Source organism: Pteropus alecto, unplaced genomic scaffold (assembly GCF_000325575.1).
Source record: "Pteropus alecto unplaced genomic scaffold, ASM32557v1 scaffold223, whole genome shotgun sequence".
Lineage (NCBI taxonomy): Eukaryota > Metazoa > Chordata > Mammalia > Chiroptera > Pteropodidae > Pteropus > Pteropus alecto.
This window is the reverse complement of record NW_006434441.1, coordinates 2,013,571-2,019,749: the sequence shown is the minus strand read 5'-3', so window position 1 is coordinate 2,019,749 and position 6,179 is coordinate 2,013,571.

Below are 6,179 nucleotides of genomic sequence, written 5' to 3'. Positions count from 1 at the left end.
CCGCCCCCCCCCCAAAAAAAAGCAACACTCTGTTTCTTGTGAGTGTTATGTTTACTCTCCTATATAACTTCATGTCAGGGTTGGGGGATCTTTACCTCCGATGACTTTCTCAGGTCATTCATTCTCTGTTCATGAGGGGGACGGTGGTACGCGGGGGCTGTGACCTGAGAGAGGGCGGAACGAGACTCCCTGTTGAGCCCTGGGTGGGTCCCAAGGACTCTCCCCTGGAATTTTCCCTCTCTCTGAGCACCCATCTCAGCACGTTTCTAAGTCTTCATGGGGAGTAAAACCTGCCCGACAAATATTTGTAGATGTCCTGTGGAGGATGCCACGCCTCTGAAATACTCCATAAAGTGCCTTTATATTCAGTTCCTTGGCTGGGTGTGTTTTGCGTTTTGTTTCCCCAGGGATAGGACTGTCATCACGTCAGCTCCGTCTGAAGAATCCTTGGCTCAGATTGACTCTCTAGAGGCAGCATCAAAGGGCAGTTCACGGGGCAGCTGTGTATGCTGGGCCACCGCACTGTCAACTCAGAGACTGGCACTGGGCAACCCGGCATCCCAAGCTACCAGGGCATCAGCTAGGACAGCCTTACCCTCTCTAGAAACCTGCCAAGTACCAGCATGAGGGTCCCCTTCTTTTTCCTACAATACAAAGGGATCTGTGCTCAATTAGAGGATCCTTAAGCCAAAGAAAATGAGGCACATAAGTCCTCGCTCTCTGTGCAGCTGGTCACAGTGCTCCAGGCTGTGTGCTGAGTTCTGTTCTAGTTTGGGACGTGGGTGGTAAACAGGTTTTAGAATTCCCTTGGGCCACTCCATAAGAGAGAACAGGGACTGGGCTCCCTCCAGAGAGAAAGGACACTCAGGGACAAGTGGTGAGTGCCATGTTTTGGGTATGAGACGTCTGGGCTGAAGGGACAGGGGACAGTCAGAAAGGAGAGCATTCAGGACTCCTGAAAGCCCAGCTCGCATTGTCCTATCACCCAAAGAACTTAAGGTTGTTCCAGACCTGGGACACAAGAACAGGTGCCTCAGACACCAATCAACACCCAGGCTGCAAGTGCACAGGCAGAGGCTGGATGACCTCTTACTAGTGGCCACGTGGGACACAGATGGAAGCCTCGAGCAGATGTTTGACTAGTAGATACTTCATGTCCCTTGCAACTTGGGGACCCCATGGCTCAGTTGGGTCTCAGTGGTATCTCCAGGCTGTCCCTTTGTTATTAAGGGGCACTTTTAGTGAGTCCACTTAACACAAGATGTTAAGTAAACTTCATAGTGAATAAGGAGCACGACGTTTGATTGGGGCTTTATCCTGAAAAGTTAAAGTATAAACTTTAAAGACATGGGAGGAAGTTTGTCACGTGTGTAACATCTGCAATTAAATGATGAGGAAAGTCTACGTTTTTCCACAGAACTGCCAGTGCCCTGACACCATGATGCTAATGGAGCCCCACTTTTCACTCCCATCAAAACGGGGAAGCAGAAGTCTTAGCTGTTTCCCAAGGTTTTAAAAATTTAATCCTTCTCTTTAAAGCAGCTTTGATATGGTCTTTCTCTGTTGCAAGCAGGTCCCACTGTGGAATACTTACTAGCCCAAGGCTTTGCAGGGGATTCACCCACAACTTTCTCTTTCCTCCCATCCAAGTCAAGTTAGCAATCTGCACTTTTCATTTGGCATTTGATCTGCATCCAGCTCGCACTGGAACCTTAGCGGGATGGGCAGCCTCATAAATGCCCTCTCCTGGCCTCACCCCTTCCCCGCCTCACCCCCCACCCCAAGCATCTCATTGCTCAGTTCCATCTGCAACCAGCTGTTTCTGAAGTGTCTGAAGGTCCAAATGCTGGTTGGTGGGCAGGCCTCTGCAAAAAGCAAGCATTCACTGAGCACCTATCGTATGCTGGGACCACTGGTCCCTCACGGTGTGGGATGGTGTCTGCCCTCAAAGCTTCTTATGGCCGCCATGCCTCCCCCTCTGCCTCTGGTCTTAGGCAAGAGGGAACCTCCTTGGAGGCATATCTGGTACCACCCCAAGGGCAGATGCGACATTCCTTAGATGTTACCTGCTCAGTGGTCCTGACTTGGACCAAAGGACAGGTTGCACCAACACCTGCACACGACTACCCAAGGGACCCACAGCAGCACAGGTTAACAGATGTTACAGGACTATCTTGCTGTCATTTGGAGCTCTCAATTTGGGCCAGGCACTGCATATGCACCTTGCATATCTATGGAGTCCTATCATCCTCCCAGTGGCTGCAGGAGGTGGCCAGTACTGTCACTTTACAGCTGAGGAAACACTCAGCTGGTGAGAACAGGAGCTGTGCTCAGGGCCTGCTCCTTCTGTCGCTAGAGCCCCCCAGGGCCCAGACCTGTCCCCATGGAGCTCTGTCCTCCAGCCCTCAGGAAATGACAGCGAGCTGGCAAGAAGGGGATGAAACTGGGCATTAGGGACAGGCCTCGACCACTAGCAGTGTAGGCAGGCCACATGCCAGGTCCTGGACTTGTCTTACTGAAAGGGGCTGGCTGCTCTGGGCTGCAAAGTCATGACAGGGCCAGTTCAGGCAGCTACCAAAGTCCACTTAACAGCCCTGCAAAGTCAAAGGCCCACCCAGCCCAGCCAAAGCTTTGTAAAGAAGGTGACTGAGCTGGGGTCTGCGATGTGACTCAGCGCCAGAGCCCGTCAGGTGGAACACATCGCAGTCACCATGGCCATCATGGAGGGCTGGCCACAAGAGGTGGCTGTGGGTCAAGTCCAGCAGGCGAGGTGGAGGCTCTTGCCTGTGGCTTCAGTGGCCGCAGCCCCTTGCTTGATGGGGCCCGGGGAGTACCTCCTGGGGGCCTTCATTAGTGGGATGGGGTGGCCTGGCAGGGGCTTCATCTACACTCAGTCATCTGGGACAGATGCCTGGTCCCCACCTCTGCTCACATGGTCCCCATCGGATCTGCCCTCTCCTGGAGAGAACACAGGAGCTGGGCCCCCTCGACATTCTAGAACCAAGCTAAAGAGCACTGCTCGTCAGAACCCCTCAGCCCCCCACGCTGACCTCCAAGAGAACAAAGCGCACTGCCAGCCGTGGGCCAAGCCTGCACAGGGCCCACTGTCCCAGGGTCACCTAGAGCCTTTCAGGGGACGTGGTGCCTCTGGCCCAGCCAAGTGTCCCTGCACACATGGGCATTGCCCAGCACACTAAAAACAGCATGACTTGGAGAAACAGATTTATAGCAGACCCCACTCCCTGCGTGACTCAAAGGCTGTTGTGCCTCCATCATCCCTGGAGCGGCCACCTCTAAGAGCTGGGTCACTAGAGGCAGGTGCTAGGGCCCTTCCTGTGGCCTCTTTCTTCCCCGTTAACATGGGGAAAGTCAGTGTCAGGGTGTATAGAAGGTACCCAGGGAGGTTTGGCACATGCACGGAGCTCAGCTTACAGGACTTTTTTTCAGCCAACACATGGTCGACAAGAGCCTCCAGGAGGCAGACAACAGGGCATGAAGGGGACAAGACTCAGTGACACTGGGTGCCCAGGTTACTGGAAGGCTTTGCTGCTTCACTTAATCCTTGTGACCATGTGTGGTGCATGCACTTGAGAGGGGGCATCTGAGCACAGAGAGGTTAAGTGAGTCATGCAAGGTCACCCAGCAAGTAGGTGTGATCTGAGTTCCAGGGTTCTGTCTCCAGGGTCCTAAAGTTACCTGTCATGTGCCACATCTAACCAGACAGGTTCCTGCCCCTCTGGGGACATGCCACCACACTGCCCTGTGATGTTGAAGGTTCCAAATGGCATGTGAAGAGTGTCAGTGGCACCTAGCCAGAGCCCAACTTGCCTGGCGGTGTCTGAGGTGATGGGACTCTCTCAGGCAGAGGTAGAGAGGGCTTTCTCAGCCAGGTGAGGGGGGTCTCAGGAGGTTGTGAGGGCTCGGGGTGCCCCCAAAGGGGTATGCTGCAGCCTGTCTTGTACCCAAGGGGCACCTGCAAGGAACATCTGTTGGAGTGGCAGATGTCCAAGTGAGAGATGCTGAGGGTCTGGGCAGTGGCAGTGGGGTGACAGACGGGCTGAGGTGGGACAGAGAGGCAGTGGACAGGAGCGGCTGAGAGCCGAGATCTCCGAGACAGCCTAGGGTGTAGTTGCGCTCTTGGCCTCAGCACCCTTGCCTGAGGAGTGGGAGTATTTGTAGGTTGCTGGAAGGATCCAGGACTTGGCTCAGGAAAGCCCCTGGGACAGAAGAAGGCTGAGGAATTATGGGAATGAAGGAGGACAGTGTCTAGAACGTCCTGTAGTTCTAGCCCTGGAAGATGATTGTTCATCAGCCAAGTTCCTGGCATTGTCATAGATTTGGTGTTTCTGCATCTCCCCACAGAACAGGATATTTATTCAGCCGTGGCACAGTTCAAAACCTGACCTGAGCTTCAGTGCCTTGGGAAGGAGGCCACATCCACAGAGCCCTCTCACCAGTAAGCAAAGGCCTGAGGGGGTCAGGGTCACCCGACCAGACCAGTCAGTCCCCTCGGTCTCCCGGGCTTGAGTAGCCTGCCCCCACCCCACCCTGGGGACAGCAGTGCTGGAGGGCTGGGGAGGTTACAGATGAAGGACAGGAGGCCTGAGAGGCACCCAGAGCTCCTAGCCTCAGAGCCCCAAAGCCCTGCCCAGCCAGTGCCCCCAGCCTTCCTGCCTTCCTCTTCCTTCCCCTGTTTTACCGAGATGTAACTGTCACGTAACATTGCACACAGTTCAAGCGGGGGACACATTTGGTATTTGTTCACACTCTGGAACTGTCACCCTGGCGAATCCAGTTAATACCTGTTACCATACAGTTACAGGTTTTCCTCGTGATGAGAACTTTTTAAGATTTACTTTCTTAACAACTTTTAATTATACAATCAAGCATTATTAACTATGGCCGCCCTACTGTGCATCACACCCCAGGACTTAGTCGTAACCAGACTCTCGTGCCTTTTGACCTCTTACCCCAATTCACCTACCCCTGCTCTGGAAACAAATCTGGTCAGTTTTTATGAGTGTGTGGGGTCTCTTGGATTCCACGAGATCACAGTGTTTGTCTCTGACTTGCCTCACGCAATGTAATTAAGTCTCTGTCCCACAGAGACCTCTGCACCCCATGTTCACAGCAGCATCATCCACAGTGGCCATGACATGGGCACAATTAAGGGACCATTGATGGAAGAACCTGGTACACATATACACTGGAATACTATTCAGCTGCAAAGGACATCCTGCCATTTGCAACAGCGAGGATGGACCTAGAGGCATATGTTCTCCTCTAAGATACCCCACCACCTTCTGCCATTGTCACCGAGGCAGGACAAAGCAATCTGCACTGACATGGCAGGGGACAGAGAGCTGTCCCGTCCCTGTGAGTGTGGGGACAGTGTCCAGGCTCTGTGGCCCCAGAAAGGTCTTTAGTTTCTGGGGTTAGAACTGATGATGGTCTTGTGGATCGCAAGGGACACACATCCACCAGCGGCCGGGGTGAGGGGCACAGCTGTCCTGAGCATCACGTACTGGTCACTCAGCACACTCTTCTATCCCGAACCAGTTCTTCTGGCCCCAGGCTGTTTAGACCTCACCCTGACCCCGCCATCTCCCAGGCAGATGCCCTGACCAGCTCCCTCTTCATGCTCACTCATCCCCACCTCCAAAAGGACAGGGCAAGGCCAGAAGGCGAGGGGCTCTCAGCAGCTCCCAGAATGGGAAATGGCAGTGGGAGGAGGAAGGGAATTGGCCACTTTGGGCTCCCTCTGTGACCGGCTCCTATCACCCAGAGCAGGAAGGGATGGCAAGCAGCAAGGTGTAGGGGTACAGAGCATATTTCCACAGATATCTCACTTCTGAGAGTGGGGCTGGGACCTCCAGTCTCAGCCTGTGCCCTGCCTTGGGCAAACAGTGACAGGAATGCATGCCCAAACAGCGTTCCTGGCGAGCCGGCTGGTCAGCCAGATGGTCTGATAGGGCTGCCCTGCCCTTCACCCATCCCAAATCAGCCACTTTTCTGTCCCCTAGTGCTAGCAGACCAATGTGCTCGACCCTTTCAGGGGGTCTCCTCTCAGGGTGCCCATCTTGCCCTGGCAAGGCCCCCATCCAGTGATAGAAGTGGTAGGGGCTCCTGGCCTCACCAGGCAGGAAGGGGGGGAAAGAGGGGTGCTGGGGAGGGCGACA